Below are 21,498 nucleotides of genomic sequence, written 5' to 3' on the forward strand. Positions count from 1 at the left end.
CTATTTGATGGTGGCCTGTAAATAATTACCAAATACGACTAGAACAGATCCTAGTCTAACCCGGAATCCCCAAGGGGGTAATAGCTTTCAGCCAGCACAGGTTCTATTCTAACCCGGAATCCCCAAGGGAGCAACAGCTTACAACCAGCACAGGTTCTATTCCAACCCGGAATCCCCAAGGGGGTAATAGCTTTCAGCCAGCACAGGCTCTATTCTAACCCGGAATCCCCAAGGGAGCAATAGCTTACAACCAGCACCTTGTTTTATCCCCTTAATACCACTAGACAATGGAGGCGGTCACAACGAGAAATATGATCCACAATGTGCGACATTAACCTATTAGGTCTAGTAAGCTCAACTAGTAATAGTTCATAAAGTAACACTAAATCTGAATATGGTGCTTTATGCTAGTTCGGGCCACTAGCTCAAAAGTTATTGCACAGATTGCTTCCATGTCTTTTTCCATGCACTTATCCATGCAGTACTAAAGGGCATGATTATTCCTTATCAGCTCAGTAAAACCTGCACCCCGCCAATCAAATGTTACTCTAAAAGTGTGACCTATCAACATAAACACATTATTATGTCTTTTAATTTTAAAAACCTACTTAATTATCTGCATCTAGTCAGCAGATTGTTGCACAGGAGTCATGGGCAGCAAGATACTATTAATTGCACAACTATTTATGGATAGTTATCAATGATGAGGGCTTCTGTTGAAAAACTTCAATAAGAGCACTTATGGCGATGATGTAATAGAGGTTTTATATTCGGGGAAATTATTCTAAAAACACAAATATATTAGACTAAATAGCCATGATAATGAATGTAAACTCTCTTTCCAAAATTGTCAGTTCAGCAAAAAAATCTGATATTTGTGACATGTCTGTATGATATGAAGCATTTTCACACACAATTTCAAGAAAAGATCTGAGGAAAAGTTAAGTCTACTGGCAGACCAGCAAGCCAGTGACAACAGACTAGTATTGTTTGGATGAGAGAGTTCATGGCGTCCTAACAAAAACACCTGTGCGCACCAGGCTTTCTGCAGAGACGTGTGTTGATAAGAGGGCTCTTCTTCAGGGACTTCAAGCTTAAAGGATTCCCTTCCTCTGTAGCAAGATTACCGTAGCTTGTATTCGTCTTCGCTCACATTTGCAAATCTCCTTTCGTGTTTAATTTGTATATTTGTAAACTGATGATCTGTCATTTTCGACAGGAGGGCTTCATTTTAGCATGTGTTAAGAGATGCAACTAATGGACAAGGGATATGTGTCTTTATGTCTTGGTGCTACAGACAGTACGTCTTTGGCTATTTGAAGATGGATGCTTGGACTGTGTCAATTCTTTCATTTGAGCTGCACACATCTGTCTGGATAGAAGCTGGAACATCATCATTTATTCTGTGTGAAGATTAGGAACTGATAAAAATAATCCACATTTCACAATGGATTACCCAACACAGAAATAGACAATATAAACCTGTACATTAAAACAGTCGCATTAATAAGAGATAACTTTTTCATACCTGGCTTTACAAAACTTGGAATGTTCAAATAAATCTGAACATTGAAACAGTCACATTTAATAAGAGATCAATTTTTCATACCTGGCTGTGCAAGATTTGGAATATTCTAAAGCAATAACAACAAAGATGTCTTTGGTGCTTTGATTACAAATTCCTGATTGAATTAACTGTTGTTGTTTTTTTCATGACAATGGCAGGCATCCAGATAAACCACGTTCAAAGCTGGTGGCAAACTTACATGAACTGAATTACAACTGGACTTGCTTTAGGAAAAATAATTCCAGAGTAGCTTGATTGAGATGCATGCAGAATCGTATATACTTAACACATCTTTGTAAGAAAAGGCCACCTAATGCTTGGGTAAAAATCCAACGTCCTTAGTTTAATGTAATTAGTTTTGGGGGCATAGCTGCTAGTCCTTACAATTTGTCATAAGGTCTAACCCTGCAATACAAGGAAGATGTTACTCTGTCTGTTGTGATATAAATTATCAATGTTATAATCACAACGAACTGCCACACTGTCCCTAATAATCCTTCTGAAATCAAATGTTACACCTGATCTAGATGCTCAGATGTTTTTACGACAGAAAATTAAGGTGGTCTCTGGGGTCCTTGAAGGTTTCTGTTATAGTGCATTTATCTGGGGATCCCTTATTCAGGAATCTTGAACATTTGGGTTTTGACAACATGGAAAAGGGCACCCTGACTTTTAGAATACTGATGATAATCTATCGTAAGAGCCTCTCACAACAGTTTGTGAGGTCTTCGGGGTCCTTGTTAGACTAAAGCTTAGTCTCTGAAAACAGTGGTAGACACTAACATTTTTAGTCCACTAGTCCTTATAATGATAACAAATAGCAAAACACATAAAAATGGCATATTTCTACTAGTCCTTATGATACCTTAACTATTGGGCAGTTTGGCAAGAACTACAGGACTAGTGCCAATTTCTAACCCTGTGAAAATATATCAGTTTGATAGAAACTACATTTAAATTGAAAAGGAAACCCACAGTAATTCTTGAACCTGGGGAAAATCTAGACTTGCTTCATTTAGGGTATAACATCACAGAAGGACTGAGTGGAAGGGACAATACAATGGTTCCGGACTGTAAGACAGACTAGGCCTTGTCATAATTCAAAAACAAAAGATTTAGAAGTCATCAGATTCAAAAATGATCATGACCCAAGCAGCAACCTTCAATGTTCCCCTGACCTTCAGTCCACACACCATCAAGGTAATCTTAACACTTTTTGTCAAGCACGCCACAAGAGCATTACACTGATTCAATGGAAAGTCAAACCTACTAATCAGCATTTGGGCTCGTCAGGCAGTAGTGCTAATCCATATCCCAGACTGCGCCAGACAGCCTGTGTACACACACCCCTCCCCTACATGCATTTAGCTGTGTAGAGGTACCTCCTTTATCCCCCCACATGGGGAAGCAAACACAGCTTGTGTTTCACAACATCGTTCCTAACGGCAATCATCTCCACCCCATCTGTTGCTGCAAGTGAGCCATCTCACCTTTCATAAGGTTGAGGTGAGGTGAGGTGAGGTGAGGTGAGGTGAAATGATGTTTAATTTCACACAAAATATTATTGCACTTATGCAACATAATGTGTGTGAGTGTTTGTCAGTGTGTGTGTGTGTGTGTGTGTGTGTGTGTGTGTGTGTGTGTGTGTGTGTGTGTGAGTGAGAGTGAGTGAGTGAGTGAGTGTCAGTGTGTGTGTGTGTGTGTGTGTGTGTGTGTGTGTGAGTGAGTGAGTGAGTGAGTGAGTGAGTGAGTGTCAGTGTGTGTGTGTGTGGGTGTGGGTGTGTGTCAGTGTGGGTGTTTGTCAGTGTGTGTCAGTGTGGGTGTTTGTGTGTGTGTGTGTCCTTGTACTAGTTCAGACTTATGCCAGTTTTACAGCGCTAGCCCACTGAGATACCGCATTCAGACACAGTAATCTTTGTTTTATCTCATTCAATGCCGAGCGCTAGGCACAAGTACCATTTATAACATCGTTTGGTATGACATGGCCAGCGATCGAAGCACCAACCTCCATTCTCTCTTCCACAAGGAACAACATTACTTTCTTTGAAAAGCCAGATACAACTCATTCCAAGTCTCTAATCACAGGCATTAAACATGTTACATGGCGACTTACAGAGCAACTGAACCAACTAATACTAAGCAAGCTTGTATATATCAAGAAGAAGAATCAAGAATGTTTATCGTACAGAACACCCTCGTAGGGCAGGGTACTAACTATCTACATATGGACATAAATATAACTATCAACATGAGAGGTAGATATACATAATGTACATTATCATTACAGTATATCATGGCAGCGTATACTAAGTGTTGATACTGTATTGATCATAGAATAGAATTATTTGTAGAAAAACACCCACTTGGGACCTGGTACCAAAATGGTGCATTTGTATGGTACAGAGATGAGAACATGGTATATATATATATACACACCATAGATGCATGAATTTATCTTATCACTCAGCAATATTCCAGCTATATGATGGCTGTCTGTAAATAATTGAGTCTGGACCAGACTATCCAGTGATTGACATCATGAGCATCGATTCACGCAATTGGGATCGATGACATGCATCAACCAAGTCAGCAAGCCTGACCACCCGATCCTGTTAGTCGCCTCTTACGACAAGCATAGTTGCCTTTTACAGCAAGTATTGGTTGCTGAAGATCTTCATGGGTCTTATCTTATCAAATTTGGGCCTCATGGTGGTCTCAGCTTAAACAAGTGAAATACAGTCCTATATTATTGCACTTATGCAACATAATGTGTGTGAGTGTTTGTCAGTGTGTGTGTGTGTGTGTGTGTGTGTGTGTGTGTGTGTGTGTGTGTGTGTGTGTGTGTGTGTGTGTGTGTGTGAGTGTCAGTGTGTGGGGGTGTGGGTGTGTGTGGGTGTGGGTGGGTGTCAGTGTGGGTGTTTGTCAGTGTGGGTGTTTGTGTGTGTGTGTGTGTCCTTGTACTAGTTCAGGCTAATGCCAGTTTTACAGCCCTAGCCCACTGAGATACCGCATTCAGACACAGTAATCTTTGTTTTATCCCATTCAATGCCGAGCGCTAGGCACAAGTACCATTTATAACATCGTTTGGTATGACATGGCCAGCGATCGAAGCACCAACCTCCATTCTCTCTTCCACAAGGAACAACATTACTTTCTTTGAAAAGCCAGATACAACTCATTCCAAGTCTCTAATCACAGGCATTAAACATGTTACATGGCGACTTACAGAGCAACTGAACCAACTAATACTAAGCAAGCTTGTATATATCAAGAAGAAGAATCAAGAATGTTTATCGTACAGAACACCCTCGTAGGGCAGGGTACTAACTATCTACATATGGACATAAATATAACTATCAACATGAGAGGTAGATATACATAATGTACATTATCATTACAGTATATCATGGCAGCGTATACTAAGTGTTGATACTGTATTGATCATAGAATAGAATTCTTTGTAGAAAAACACCCACCTGGGACCTGGTACCAAAATAGTGCATTTGTATGGTACAGAGATGAGAACATGGTATATATATATACACACCATAGATGCATGAATTTATCTTATCACTCAGCAATATTCCAGCTATATGATGGCGGTCTGTAAATAATTGAGTCTGGACCAGACTATCCAGTGATTGACATCATGAGCATCGATTCACGCAATTGGGATCGATGACATGCATCAACCAAGTCAGACCACCCGATCCTGTTAGTCGCCTCTTACGACAAGCATAGTTGCCTTTTACAGCAAGTATTGGTTGCTGAAGATCTTCATGGGTCTTGTCTTATCAAATTTGGGCCTCATGGGGGTCTCAGCTTAAACAAGTGAAATACAGTCCTGGCAACAAGCCTTGACCATTCATGCATTCTTTTGGAGGGTTCACAAATTGTTTTAGGAGGTTGGTTTTATCAGTCTGGGAAGGGTCGCCTATTTCGAACAGTGCCATGAGAAGTCTTGTGCTGGGAGTGGAACACAAAACAATCTTTCTCTTTCAAATCTTTTTTCTTTAGACTTTGAAAAAACAGTACCTTATATCCTTTTTAGTCAAAGATACCAAAGTGAATTTACATCAAATATTTTCTCCATCTACATCCTTTTCAACTTCAGTGCAGCCGAATGAGTTCATTGACTGTCAGCATACACCATGTTGATAATAAACAACACATGTAGCAAGACCTCTGCCAGTCTGGACGGACTCTCTTTAATGAAGGAAATAGTACACGGCCATCTGTCAGACTCCAGCAAGAACATCAATGATTGATGCTCACTAATACTAGTAATAGGCCTCTCACTCACAACCCTTTCCAGCAGCCAGAGTGCAACTGCTACAGAGTGTCAAATATTCATGTCACTGACTTGAGAAATCAATTATTCATACTCAGCACTCAACAATGAATTAAGAAGCTAAATTTGTCACTATGTTCTATATTCATGGTATCACAATGAAGTGTGTTCTAAGATTTTATTAGTAATATATTTTCAATAACCCATGAAAAAACCCAAATGATTCAATTTCTGAGAAATATTGGTCCCTCAGTGCTGCAGTTTGATTTGAATAACCAGTGGTCAACTGACCTGTGATTACATGGACCTAGTATCCACACCCTCCAACACAAGTGTTACATACTTTTCAAAAATAGACAAAAATGGTATTAATTCCGAGGTCAATGAACCTGAATCACAAATATCTGTGAAAACAATACACCTTGGACCCATGCTGTTCAGAAGTGGAGGGTCACTGTTCTCCCAAAACATATCCTTCTTTTTCACAGGTAAAGGGTTACAGGGATTCCAGGTAAGAATATAGGTCACCAGCCACCTATGCTTGTCCTAAATGGATCAGCTGGACTTTGTTGAATGCATGTCATCGCATCCCAATTACATGGATCAATGCTCATGATGTCAATCATGGGACTCAATTATTTACAGACTTCCATCATATAGCTGGAATATTGCTGAGTGGAGCATTAAACAAAATCTAACAACAAATTGGCCCATAAGTATTATGAAGCTCAACATTGAGCACAGCTACTTTCCAGAGCTCCCAACACTTGTCAAGACTCTAAAGTGCACCATAAAATGTGCCCTATCCATGTCCTACAACACCCCCCTGATACCAACATAAGTAATCTATGTGTGCACCTGGCTACCTGTCAGCATGGCGAACCAGGAAGTAAGGGGTATAGAAACCAATTGTGTGACACACACGTACAGCTAAATAGCACTTGGCAGTTGAATGCAGCCTGTTGATTTACAATGATAGTTAATATTGATATGACCTTAACTTTTTCAATGGTTTGTCAACATGTGTGATTGTATCGCCTGTTCAATAAAGCAGTATCTGAATGCATGGTTGAGTGAATGTGGGTTCACTCCATGGTCTGCATAATCTCACAGCTATAGTCCTTTATCTCACAGCTATAGTCTTTCAAGGACACAGACAGCTCTAATTACTTACTACCAAACAAGCAAACAGAACACTTCAACTGTGTTTTGTAAAAAAACAAACATTTGTTGTTTTTTTAAATCTGATGCAAATGATTAATAAATGAATCGAAACAAAATATACAAAAGAAACCAGAAGATTGAACGGTGTTTGAAATTAAGCCTTAAAGAGGAAGGGCCCTCATTAAAACTCAATTGTCAAAATAATAAAATCTGCTGGCCCTTTGATTCAAATAACATAGGATCATCCCTTTTGGACCCCAGAACCCCGTTTTGAACAGTGTCAAAGATAACAATCTGATTGGAATGTTAAGAAAGTGTACTACGGTATATTCAATAATTCTAAAACAAAAGATCCTGGGCTGACTGGTCTTCAGAGTAAATGCCACACTAACACAGCCCAACTGCCACAACAGCCGGTCCTCCACTATTTCAAAACACAATTCAAGTTTCCTGTTTCTGAAATTATGCACCTCTCTTGTAAAAATCCCATTATTTTTTTGTTCCTGTTCAAATGTTTTCAGAAGATAATTTAATCAAACAAGGATGTAAATGTGGCTTAAACTTTAAAATGTCGCTCAACCCTCACCCTAACAACAAGTACCATCCTTGACAATCTTTTGGAATGACACGGCCACCAGGGGATTGAACCCTGGACCTTCTACTCTCCCAGTCTTATAAGCATGTGTGTGAGTGAATGAAAGTTGCAGCAATATTCCAGCATCACCACAGCAGTAAATAATCAAGTCTGGGACATGGTATATGGACATGGTATATGGACATGGTATATGGACATGGTATATGGTATATGGACATGTAGTGCTGAAACACTTAGGATGATGGTGTTATACTGTGTGAGGAACAACAGCACTCGTCTCTCATACAGACACTGAAGAAGAAATATCGGAAAGCTCCCAAGCAAGTCTACAAAACCATGGCAAATGTAGATTTCTCTTGAAAATGAAGCTGTAGTAAGCACCCTGGGTGCTTGGCGAATTGACAAAGTGGGGTGCTTATTGAAACCATCCACAAGTTACACATGTTGTCAGAGATCAAGCGGTGCTTGAAACTTGATAAAAATGGTATAGATTTTCCCTAAATTACTTTGAATCAAGTACAAGAGATAGCTAACCCATGCCCTTCCACATAACTAACCCTAATGATCGTAAAGGGGTGTTTGATCGGAAAGGGGTACCCAACCCTAATGATGGTAAAGGTGTGTTTGATCGGAAAGGGGTACCCAACCCTAATGATGGTAAAGGGGTGTTTGATCGGAAAGGGGTACCCAACCCCAAGGATCGTAAAGGGATGCTTGATCAGAAAGGGGTACCCAACCCTAATGATGGTAAAGGGGTGCTTGACTGGAAAGGGGTACCCAACCCTTGATAAAAATGGTATAGATTTTCCCTAAATTACTTTGGATCAAGTACAAGAGATAGCTAACCCATGCTCTTCCACATAACTAACCCTAAGGATCGTAAAGGGGTGGTTGATCGGAAAGGGGTACCCAACCCTAATGATCGTAAAGGGATGTTAGATCGGAAAGGGGTACCCAACCCTAATGATCATAAAGGGTCGCTTGATCGGAAAGGGGTACCCAACCCTTATGATCGTAAAGGGCTGCTTGATCAGAAAGGGGTACCCAACCCTTGATAAAAATGGTATAGATTTTCCCTAAATTACTTTGGATCAAGTAAAAGAGATAGCTAACCCATGCCCTTCCACATAACTAACCCTAAGGATCGTAAAGGGGTGTTTGATCGGAAAGGGATACCCAACCCTAATGATCGTAAAGGGGTGCTTGATCGGAAAGGGGTACCCAACCCTAATGATCGTAAAGGGGTGTTTGATCGGAAAGGGGCACCCAACCCTAATGATGGTAAAGGGGTGCTTGATCGGAAAGGGGTACCCAACCCTAAGGATCGGAAAGGGGTGCTTGATCGGAAAGGGGTACCCAACCCTAATGATCGGAAAAGGGTGCTTGATCGGAAAGGGGTACCAACCCTTGATAAAAATGGTACAGATTTTACATAAATTACTTTGGATCAAGTACAAGAGATAGCTAACCCATGCCCTTCCACAAAACTAACCCTAAGGATCGTAAAGGGGTGTTTGATCGGAAAGGGATACCATACCCTAATGATCGTAAAGGGGTGCTTGATCGTAAAGGGGTACCCAACCCTAATGATCGTAAAGGGGTGTTTGATCGGAAAGGGGTACCCAACCCTAATGATCGTAAAGGGGTGTTTGATCGGAAAAGGGTACCCAACCCTAATGATCGTAAAGGGGTGTTTGATCGGAAAGGGGTACCCAACCCTAATGATCGTAAAGGGGCGCTTGATCGGAAAGGGGTACCAACCCTTGATAAAAATGGTACAGATTTTCCCTAAATTACTTTGGATCAAGTACAAGAGATAGCTAACCCATGCCCTTCAACATAACTAACCCTAAGGATCGTAAAGGGGTGTTTGATCGGAAAGGGGCACCCAACCCTAATGATGGTAAAGGGGTGCTTGATCGGAAAGGGGCACCCAACCCTAATGATGTTAAAGGGGTGCTCGATCGGAAAGGGGTACCCAACCATTGATAGAAATGGTATTGATTTTCCATAAATTACTTTGAATCAAGTACAAGAGATAGCTAACCCATGCCCTTCAACATAACTAACCCTAAGGATCGTAAAGGGGTGCTTGATCGGAGAGGGGTACCTAACCCTAAGGATCGTAAAGGGGTGTTTGATCGGAAAGGGGTACCTAACCCTAATGATGGTAGAGGGGTGTTTGATCGGAAAGGGGTACCCAACCCTAATGATGGTAAAGGGGTGCTTGATCGGAAAGGGGTACCCAACCCTTGATAAATATGGTATAGATTTTCCAAAAATTACTTTGGATCAAGTAGAAGAGATAGCTAACCCATGCCCTTCCACATAACTAACCCTAAGGATCATAAAGGGGGTGCTTGATCGGAGAGGGGTAACCAACCCTAATGATCGTAAAGGGGAGTTTGATCGGAAAGGGGCACCCAACCCTAATGATGTTAAAGGGGTGCTCGATCGGAAAGGGGTATCCAACCCTAATGATGTTAAAGGGGTGCTCGATCAGAAAGGGGTATCCAACCCTAATGATGGTAAAGGGGTGGTTGATCGGAAAGGGGTACCCAACCCTAATGATCGGAAAGGAGTGCTTGATCGGAGAGGGGTACCTAACCCTAAGGATCGTAAAGGGGTGTTTGATCGGAAAGGGGTACCCAACCCTAATGATCGTAAAGGGGAGTTTGATCGGAAAGGGGTACCCAACCCTTGATAAAAATGGTACAGATTTTCCCTAAATTACTTTGGATCAAGTACAAGAGATAGCTAACCCATGCCCTTCAACATAACTAACCCTAAGGATCGTAAAGGGGTGCTTGATCGGAGAGGGGTACCCAACCCTAAGGATCGTAAAGGGGTGTTTGATCGGAAAGGGGTACCCAACCCTAATGATCGTAAAGGGGAGTTTGATCGGAAAGGGGTACCCAACCCTAATGATCGTAAAGGGTCGCTTGATCGGAAAGGGGTACCCAACCCAAATGACCGCAAATACGGTACAGCACATGACAAATATTGTTGAGAACAATGAGACCAAGGAATAAAATGACCCACCTTTCACAATGTTCAATAAAGATGAAACTGTCAGGGGCTGTGGTAAGTTGTATCAGGAGACTGTGTCGGCAGCCACCGAGCCATGTTGGTGAGGATCTGCAACAATGCCCAACACAATGAACACAAGTGATTAAGGTTTCAACAAATGTGACTTTTCCGGTACTGGAATAATTACAGAACTGTTACCATGGTTACGATGAAGTGGTAACAAAAAGAGACTAATGTGAAGAATGTTATTGACTTTTTGGTTAGGTTTTTAGACGAAAAAAATAGCATGTGTTTAAGGAGCAAGAATAATGGATGATACAATTAACTTTTTCCTTTGCATTTTATGCAGCATGACAGGATTGGGAGGGAGAGCCGGGGGGAGAGGGCCGGGGTCGCGTGACATCGGTTCGGTTCGGCAGGCCTGTACAGGAGAAATGGAATAAAGACAAAAAATCAGTGAATAAAGTGCCGTTCTTTTGTCGGTTTTGAAGGTAGGCAATTTATCACACGTACAAGAATACAGGAAGCACGCTGCCTGCTCCTTGGCCACGACAACACTTGCAACGTGCACCAGAGAGCGGCAAAAACAGGTGACATTTTGTGTGATGAAAGAAGACGTTGAAATGAAATGGCCAAGGGTGGACAGGGTTTGGAACATTTGGAATTGCCGATCTGTTTGGGAATGAAAGAGACGTGGAGTGAAATATATGAATGAACTTACCTTCAGATCGTCCCCTCCACCGATGCAGACGCGACAAGACCGAGCGAGCGAGCTCGCGAGCTCGCGAGGTCGGGCGGGGTGATGCCAGCCATCCAGAATACAAGAAACGTGGTCCGCCATGGCGAGCTTGCCGATGGAGGAAATGACGTGTTCTCGCTTGTGATTGGTGCTTTGCCGCTTCCTTCCGGGTGGCTTGGTGCCGGCTGTCTAAACTGCGTTTTTTGGCGGTCGGTGCAAAGCCCAGATGCTCTCTTGGCTCAGCCGCTTCCTTCCGCGTGGCTTGGTGCCGGCTGTCTAAACTGCGTTTTTTGGCGGTCGGTGCAATGCCAAGATGCTCCGGGTGTAGCCGGTGCAGTCGGTTAGGTCATTTGGTTGATATGTGTGAAAAGCGGAAAGAAGTAGAAAAAAATGGAACTACTACATGTACGATGTGTACTACTGCGTGTACGAAAAATAAAGTAGAATAATGCATTAATTTTAGGAGATGTATTAAACCTGAAGACTGTGTGTAAAATACATGGTGAGAAATGGAAAGCAAGAAACAAATACGTCCCGCACGTGCCAGAAGTGAAATGGCTAGAAGTAGAGAAGTAGATTTTTTTTGGCCAAAAATGTAATGAAATGAAAGAAAAAATAAGAAAAGACAAGACAAGACGAGTTAATCTTGTTTAAAAATTGTAGTGGAAAGCGGAAAGAAGTAGAAAAAAAGGGAACTACTACATGTACGATGTTTATTTGAAAAATAAAGTAGAATAATGCAGTAATTTGTGTGTGAAATTAATGGTGAGAAATGGTGATATTTTTTTGGCCCAAAAGGTAACGAAATGAATGAAAAGATGGAAGAAAAGACACAAGACGAGTTAATCTGGTTTAAAAATTGTAGTGGAAAGCGGGGAAAGAAGCGCGTTAAAACGGGGCGGAAGCGGGGCGAAAGCGAGGCCCGGGTAATGGAGGCCGAAGAAGAGAAAGGGAGCAAAGCGATCAGTCGGCCGGGGAAAAGGGAGCATTTGGATTGGCGAGGGTTGAGGGGTGAGAGTTGAGATGGGGGTTCATGCAATAGGTAAGAAGTTCCTTCAAAACAGAGTTCTTACTAGAATGGGGGTTTGCCCCGACTCAAGGCGTGCCTGGGCCAAAGTGAGCGGTGCCGAGCCACTGCAGACCGAAGCTGGAGGCATGAGCACTTTTCCAAATGAGCCCAAAGTAGCCCAAAGTGGATTTACGGACGGGGGTGAATTGTCTGGAAAACACCCTTTCTATTAATAAGTGTTCGGATATACCGCGAGATTACCATAAGATTACTGGTGGCCACATTCTAGCTTGTGTGTGTACTGGATCGTTTGTCCGGCCATGGGGTAATATATTTGCAGGTTACGAGCTCGCAACATCCCCCGTTACCCGCCCCCAGTGCAGGTTTTCTTCCTGGGGCCTGCATTGAACGTACCATACGTACGTTGCACGTTGCATGAAATTTCAAGTTTTGTAAACAGGCAAGAGATGCCTAAACCACAAAGACATGTGCTATTGATTAATTTGAAAGCAGAAAGAACCAAACTATTTGTTGGATATGAATAATATTTCTGGAATGTTATATGATATATTTATATTGATCTTACCATATCGCAGCGCACTTTTTGAAATAGGAATTAATAATTAGAGCACGATTGTCCTGACACACGCTGTGTATGCACATTACGCTCAGCCCATGAATGCCCATGCGGAATGTGAATGATGTAATGTGCTGAGGTGACAACCGACAGCAAGGCCTTCCATGACGTTGAAACAGTGTGTTACTGATAAAAGACGGAGCGCACTTTTTGAAATAGGAATTAATAAATAGTGCAGTGAGTTCATGATAAACGCTGTGTTTGCGATTTACGCTAAGCCCATGAAAGCCCGTGTGGAATGTAAATGAATTAATGTGCTTAGGTGTCTGTGGCGAAGCCATGGTCTGTGGGCTGTCAACCGATGGCAAGCCTTTTCATGACTTTGAAACAGTGTGTTACTGATTAAAGACGGATGATCTGAGAATGTAACATTGAAACACTTTGTTGTTGCAGTCATCTAGTGTTACATATAGACATGTGAGGTCGTGTGGTTTGGAGTTACCAGACAGGCAACAGGACATGAGGTACACTAGACGTTACATCAAACACACCGGAAGTGGATATCAGGTACAACGGAAGTGGACTTCAGGCGCACCTGAAGTGGCACAATGAGCTGTGTGAGCTGAGGGCAGAATGGTATGTAGGCGAATGACATGTAGGCACAATGAGCTGCTGGCAGAATGACCCGTAGAAAGATTGGGTATAGACACAATGAGCTGCAAGCAGAATGACCTGCAGGTAGAATGAGCTGAAGGCAGAATGAGCTGTAGACACAATGAGCTGCATGCAGAGTTACTTGTAGGCACAATGAGCTGCAGGCAGAATGGGTGGTGACACAATGAGCTGTATACAGAATGAGCTGTAGACAGAATGAACTGTAGGCAGAAGGATATAGACACAAGGAGCTCTGCACAGAATGACCTGACCTGAACAATGAGCTGTAGGCAGAATGAGCTGCATGCAGAATGACCTGTAGTCACAATGAGCTATAGGTAGAACGGGTGTAGACACATTGAGCTGTAGACAAAATGAGCTGCAGTCAGAATGAGCTGCATGCAGAATGACCTGTAGTCACAATGAGCTATAGGTAGAACGGGTGTAGACACATTGAGCTGTAGACAAAATGAGCTGCAGTCAGAATGAGCTGTAGGCAGAATGACCTGTAGTCACAATGAGCTATAGGTAGAACGGGTGTAGACACATTGAGCTGTAGACAAAATGAGCTGCAGTCAGAATGAGCTGTAGGCAGAATCACATGTATACACAATTGTATACACAATAAGCCGCAAGCAGAAAGGGTGTAGACACAATGAGCTGTAGAAAGAATGGGTATTGACACAATGAGCTGTACTCAGAATGGGGGTAGATACAATGAGCTGTACTCAGAATGGGGGTAGACACAATGAGCTGTACTCAGAATGGGGGTAGATACAATGAGCTGTACTCAGAAAGGGTGTAGACACAATGAGCTGTAGAAAGAATGGGCATTGACACAATGAGCTGTACTCAGAATGGGGGTAGATACAATGAGTTGTACTCAGAATGGGGGTAGACACAATGAGCTGTACTCAGAATGGTTGTACTCAGAATGGGCTGTACTGAGAATGGGGATAGACACAATGAGCTGTACTCAGAATGGGGGTAGACACAATGAGCTGTACTCAGAATGAGGATAGACATAATGAGCTGCAATCAGTATGATTGTAGGCACAATAAGGTGCACTCAGAATGGGGATAGACACAATGAGCTGTACTCATAATGAGTGCAGACAAAATGAGCTGTACTCAGAATGAGTGTAGACACAATGAGCTGTACTCAGAATGAGGGCAGACACAATGAGCTGTACTCAGAATGGGGGTAGACACAATGAGCTGTACTCAGAATGAGTGTAGACACAATGAGCTGTACTCAGAATGGGGGTAGACACAATGAGCTGTACTCAGAATGGGGGTAGACACAATGAGCTGTACTCAGAATGGGGGTAGATACAATGAGCTGTACTCAGAAAGGGTGTAGACACAATGAGCTGTAGAAAGAATGGGCATTGACACAATGAGCTGTACTCAGAATGGGGGTAGATACAATGAGTTGTACTCAGAATGGGGGTAGACACAATGAGCTGTACTCAGAATGGTTGTACTCAGAATGGGCTGTACTGAGAATGGGGATAGACACAATGAGCTGTACTCAGAATGGGGGTAGACACAATGAGCTGTACTCAGAATGAGGATAGACATAATGAGCTGCAATCAGTATGATTGTAGGCACAATAAGGTGCACTCAGAATGGGGATAGACACAATGAGCTGTACTCAGAATGAGGGCAGACACAATGAGCTGTACTCAGAATGGGGGTAGACACAATGAGCTGTACTCAGAATGAGTGTAGACACAATGAGCTGTACTCAGAATGGGGGTAGACACAATGAGCTGTACTCAGAATTGGGTAGACACAATGAACTGTACTCAGAATGGGGGTAGACACAATGAGCTGTGCTCAGAATGAGTGTAGACACATTGAGCTGTACTCAGAATGAGTGTAGACGCAATGAGCTGTACTAAGGATGGGAGTAGACACAAGGAGCTGTACTAAGAATGGGGGTAGACACAATGAGCTGTACTCAGAATAAGGGTAGACACAATGAGCTGTACTTAAAATGGGGGAGACACAATGAGCTGTACTCAGAATAGGGGTAGACACAATGAGCTGTACTCAGAATGATGATAGACACAATGAGCTGTGCTCAGAATCGGGGTAGACACAATGAGCTGTACTCAGAAAGGGGGCAGCAACAATGAGCTGTACTCAGAATGGGGGTAGACAAAATGAGCTGTACTCAGAATGGGTGTAGACACAATGAGCTGTACTCAGAATAATTGTATACACAAGGAGCTGTACTCAGAATGAGGGTAGACACAATGAGCTGTACTCAGAATATGTGCAGACAAAATGAGCTGTACTCAGAATGAGTGGAGACACAATGAGCTGTACTCAGAATGGGGGTAGACACAATGAGCTGTACTCAGAATGAGTGTAGACACAATGAGCTGTACTCAGAATGGGGGTAGACACAATGAGCTGTACTCAGAATTGGGTAGACACAATGAGCTGTACTCAGAATGGGGGTAGACACAATGAGCTGTGCTCAGAATGAGTGTAGACACATTGAGCTGTACTCAGAATGAGTGTAGACGCAATGAGCTGTACTAAGGATGGGAGTAGACACAAGGAGCTGTACTAAGAATGGGGGTAGACACAATGAGCTGTACTCAGAATAAGGGTAGACACAATGAGCTGTACTTAGAATGGGGTAGACACAATGAGCTGTACTCAGAATGATGATAGACACAATGAGCTGTGCTCAGAATGGGGGTAGACACAATGAGCTGTACTCAGAAAGGGGGCAGCAACAATGAGCTGTACTCAGAATGGGGGTAGACAAAATGAGCTGTACTCAGAATGGGTGTAGACACAATGAGCTGTACTCAGAATAATTGTATACACAAGGAGCTGTACTCAGAATGAGGGTAGACACAATGAGCTGTACTCAGAATGTGTGCAGACAAAATGAGCTGTACTCAGAATGAGTGGAGACACAATGAGCTGTACTCAGAATGGGGGTAGACACAATGAGCTGTACTCAGAATGAGTGTAGACACAATGAGCTGTACTCAGAATGGGGGTAGACACAATGAGCTGTACTCAGAATTGGGTAGACACAATGAGCTGTACTCAGAATGGGGGTAGACACAATGAGCTGTGCTCAGAATGAGTGTAGACACATTGAGCTGTACTCAGAATGAGTGTAGACGCAATGAGCTGTACTAAGGATGGGAGTAGACACAAGGAGCTGTACTAAGAATGGGGGTAGACACAATGAGCTGTACTCAGAATAAGGGTAGACACAATGAGCTGTACTTAGAATGGGGGAGACACAATGAGCTGTACTCAGAATGAGGGTAGACACAATCAGCTGTACTCAGAATGGGGGTAGACACAATGAGCTGTACTCAGAATGAGTGCAGATAAAATGAGCTGTTCTCAGAATGAAGGTAGACACAATGAGCTGTACTCAGAATGAGTGCAGACAAATTGAGCTGTACTCAGAATGGGAGAGACACAATGAACTGTACTCAGAATAGGGGAGACACAATGAGCTGTACTCAGAATAGGGGTAGACACAATAGCTGTACTCAGAATGATGGTAGACACAATGAGCTGTACTCAGAATAGGGGTAGACACAATGAGCTGTACTCAGAAAGGGGGTAGCAAAAATGAGCTGTACTCAGAATGGGGGTAGACACAATGAGTTGTACTCAGAATGAGTGTAGACACAATGAGTTGTACTCAGAATGAGTGTAGACACAATGAGCTGTACTCAGAATAATTGTAGACACAAGGAGCTGTACTAAGGATGGGGGTAGCCACAATGAGCTGTACTCAGATTGAGTGTAGACACAATGAGCTGTACTCAGAATGAGTGTAAACAGAATGAGCTGTACTCAGAATGAGGGTAGACATAATGAGCTGTACTCAGAATGAGTGCAGACAAAATGAGCTGTTCTGAGAATGGGGGTAGACACAATGAGCTGTACTCAGAATGAGTGCAGACAAAATGAGCTGTTCTGAGAATGAGGGTAGACACAATGAGCTGTTCTCAGAATTTCGATAGACACAATGAACTGTACTCAGAATGAAGGTAGACACAATGAGCTGTACTCAGAATGAGTGGAGACACAATGAGCTGTACTCAGAATGAGGGTAGACACAATGAGCTGTCCTCAGAATGAGGATAGACACAATGAGCTGTACTCAGAATGGGGACACACAATGAACTGTACTGAGAATAGGGGTAGACACAATGAGCTGTACTCAGAATGAGGGTAGCAACAATGAGCTGTACTCAGAATGGGTGTAGACACAAGGAGCTGTACTCAGAATGAGTGTAGACACAATGAGCTGTACTCAGAATGAGTGTAGACACAATGAGCTGTACTCAGAATGAGTGTAGACACAAGGAGCTGTACTCAGAATGAGTGTAGACACAATGAGCTGTACTCAGAATGAGTGTAGACACAATGAGCTGGAGGCAGAATGAGTGTAGACACAATGAGCTGTACTCACAATGAGTGTATACACAATAAGCTGCAGTCAGAATGAAGGTAGACACAATGAGCTGTACTCACAATGAGTGTAGACACAATAAGCTGCAGTCAGAATGAAGGTAGACACCTTCTGCAGGCAGAATGAGTTTAGCTCATTGTGTCTACACTCATTCTGAGTACAGTTCAGTGTGTCTACACTCAATCTGAGTACAGCTCAGTGTGTCTACCCCCATTCTGAGTACAGCTCATTGCGTCTACACTCATTCTGAGTACAGCTCATTGTGTCTCCCCCATTCTGAGTACAGCTCATTGTGTCTACCCCCATTCTGAGTACAGCTCATTGTTGCTACCCCCATTCTGAGTACAGCTCATTGTGTCTACCCTCATTCTGAGTACAGCTCCTTGTGTCTCCCCGCATTCTGCGTACAACTCATTGTGTTTACCCTCATTCTGAGTACAGCTCATTGTGTCTACACTCATTCTGAGTACAGCTCATTTTGTCTGCACTCATTCTGAGTACAGCTCATTGTGTCTACCCCCATTCTGAGTACAGCTCATTGTGTCTACCCTCATTCTGAGTACAGCTCATTGTGTCTACACCCATTCTGCTTGCAGCTCATTGTGAATAGAGCTCATTGTTTACACTCATTCTGCCTACAGCTCATTCTGCCTACACCTCATTGTGTCTACACACATTCTGATTACAGCTCATTGTGTCTTCACCCATTCTACCTACAGCTCATTTTGTCTACACCCATTCTGCCTACAACTCATTGTGTCTAAACCGATTCTGCCTGCAGCTCATTGTGAATAGAGCTCATTGTTTACACCCATTCTTCCTGCAGCTCATTCTGCCTACAGCTCATTGTGTCTACACACATTCTGAGTGCAGCACATTGTGTCTACACACATTCTGATTACAGCTCATTGTGTCTACACTCATTTTGCCTGAAGCTCATTGTGTCTACACCCATTCTGCCTGCAGCTCATTGTGAATAGATCTCATTGTGTCTACACCCATTCTGAGTACAGCTCATTGTGTCTACACTCATTCTGCCTGCAGCTCATTGTGTCTACACTCATTCTGAGTACAGCTCATTGTGTCTTCACTCATTCTGCCTGCAGCTCATTGTGTCTACACTCATTCTGCCTGCAGCTCATTGTGTCTACACTCATTTTGAGTACAGCTGATTGTGTCTACACTCATTTTGCCTGAAGCTCATTGTGTCTACACCCATTCTGCCTGCAGCTCATTGTGAATATAGCTCATTGTTTACACCCATTCTGCCTACAGCTCATTCTCCCTACAGCTCATTGTGTCTACACACATTCTGAGTGCAACACATTGTGTCTATACACATTCTGATTACAGCTCATTGTGTCTTCACCCATTCTGCCTACAGCTCATTCTGCCTGCAGCTCATTGTGTCTACAATCATTCTAAGTACAGCTTATTGTGTCTACTCTCATTCTGCCTGCAGCTCATTGTGTATACACTCAATCTGCTTGCAGCTCATTGTGTCTACATCCATTCTGTCGAGAGCTCATTGTAAATATATCTCATTGTGTTTACACCCATTCTGCCTACAGCTCATTCTGCCTGCATATCATTGTGAATAGAGATCGATGTGTCTACACCCATTCTGCATACAGCTCATTGTGTCTACACTCATTCTGCATACAGCTCATTGTGTCTACACTCATTCTGCTTGCAGCTCATTGTGTCTATAATCATTCTGCCTGCAGCTCATTGTGAATACAGCTCATTGTGTCTACATCCATTTTGCCTGCAGCTCATTGTGAATACAGATCTTTGTTTCTACACACATTCTGCCCACAGCACATTGTGTCCGCAAACATTCTGAGTGCAGCACATTGCGTCTAAACACATTCTGATTACAGCTCATTGTGTCTTCACCCATTCTGCCTACAGCTCATTCTGCATGCAGCTCATTGTGTCAACACTCATTCTAAGTACAGCTTACTGTGTCTATACTCATTCTGCCTGCAGCTCATTTTGTATACACTCAATCTGCTTGCAGCTCATTGTGTCTACATCCATTCCGTCGACAGCTCATTGTAAATACAGCTCATTGTGTTTACACCCATTCTGCCTACAGCTCATTTTGTCTACACCCATTCTGCATACAGCTCATTGTGTCTACACCCATTCTACCCACAGCTCATTGTGTCTACACACATTCTGATTACAGCTCATTGTGTCTTCACCCATTCTGCCTGCAGCTCATTGTGTCTACACTCATTCTGCCTGCAGCTCATTGTGTCTGCACTCATTCTGCCTGCATCTCATTGTGATTAGAGCTCATTGTTTACACCCATTCTGCCTACAGCTCATTCTGCCCACAGCGCATTGTGTCTACACACGTTCTGAGTTCAGCACATTGTGTCTACACACATTCTGACTTCAACTCATTGTGTCTTCACCCATCCTGCCTACAGCTCATTCTGCCCGCAGCTCATTGTTTCTACACTCATTCTAAGTACACCTTATTGTGTCTACGCTCATTCTTCCTGCAGCTCATTGTGTATACACTCATTCTGCTTACAGCTCATTGTGTCTACATTAATTCTGCCGACAGCTCATTGTAAATACAGCTCATTGTGTTTACACCCATTCTGCCTACAGCTCATTCTGCCTGCATCTCATTGTGAATAGAGCTCATTGTGTCTACACCCATTCTGAGTGCAGCTCATTGTGTCTACACTCTTTATGAGTACAGCTCATTGTGTCTACCCTCATACTGAGTACAGCTCATTGTGTATCCCCTATTCTGAGTAAAGCTCATTGTGTCTACCCTCATTCTGAGTACAGCTCATTGTGTCTTGACTCATTCTGAGTACAGCTCATTTTGTCTGTACTCATTCTCAGTACAGCTCATTGTGTCTCCCCCATTCTGAGTACAGCTCATTGTGTCTACCCCCATTCTGAGTACAGCTCATTGTTGCTACCCCCATTCTGAGTACAGCTCATTGTGTCTACCCCCATTCTGAGTACAGCTCATTGTTGCTACCCCCATTCTGAGTACAGCTCATTGTGTCTACCCCCATTCTGAGTACAGCTCATTGTTGCTACCCCCATTCTGAGTACAGCTCATTGTGTCTACCCTCATACTGAGTACAGCTCATTGTGTATCCCCCATTCTGAGTACAACTCATTGTGTCTACCCTCATTCTGAGTACAGCTCATTGTGTGTACACTCATTCTGAGTACAGCTCATTGTGTCTGCACTCATTCTGAGTACAGCTCATTGTGTCTACCCCCATTCTGAGTACAGCTCATTGTGTTAAAAACTCATTCTGAGTACAGCTCATTGTGTCTACACCCATTCTGCTTGCAGCTCATTGTGAATAGAGCTCATTGTTTACACCCATTCTGCCTACAGCTCATTGTGTCTACA

This window comes from Haliotis cracherodii, unplaced genomic scaffold (assembly GCF_022045235.1).
Source record: "Haliotis cracherodii isolate W230 unplaced genomic scaffold, xgHalCrac1.p SCAF_13, whole genome shotgun sequence".
Taxonomy (NCBI): domain Eukaryota; kingdom Metazoa; phylum Mollusca; class Gastropoda; order Lepetellida; family Haliotidae; genus Haliotis; species Haliotis cracherodii.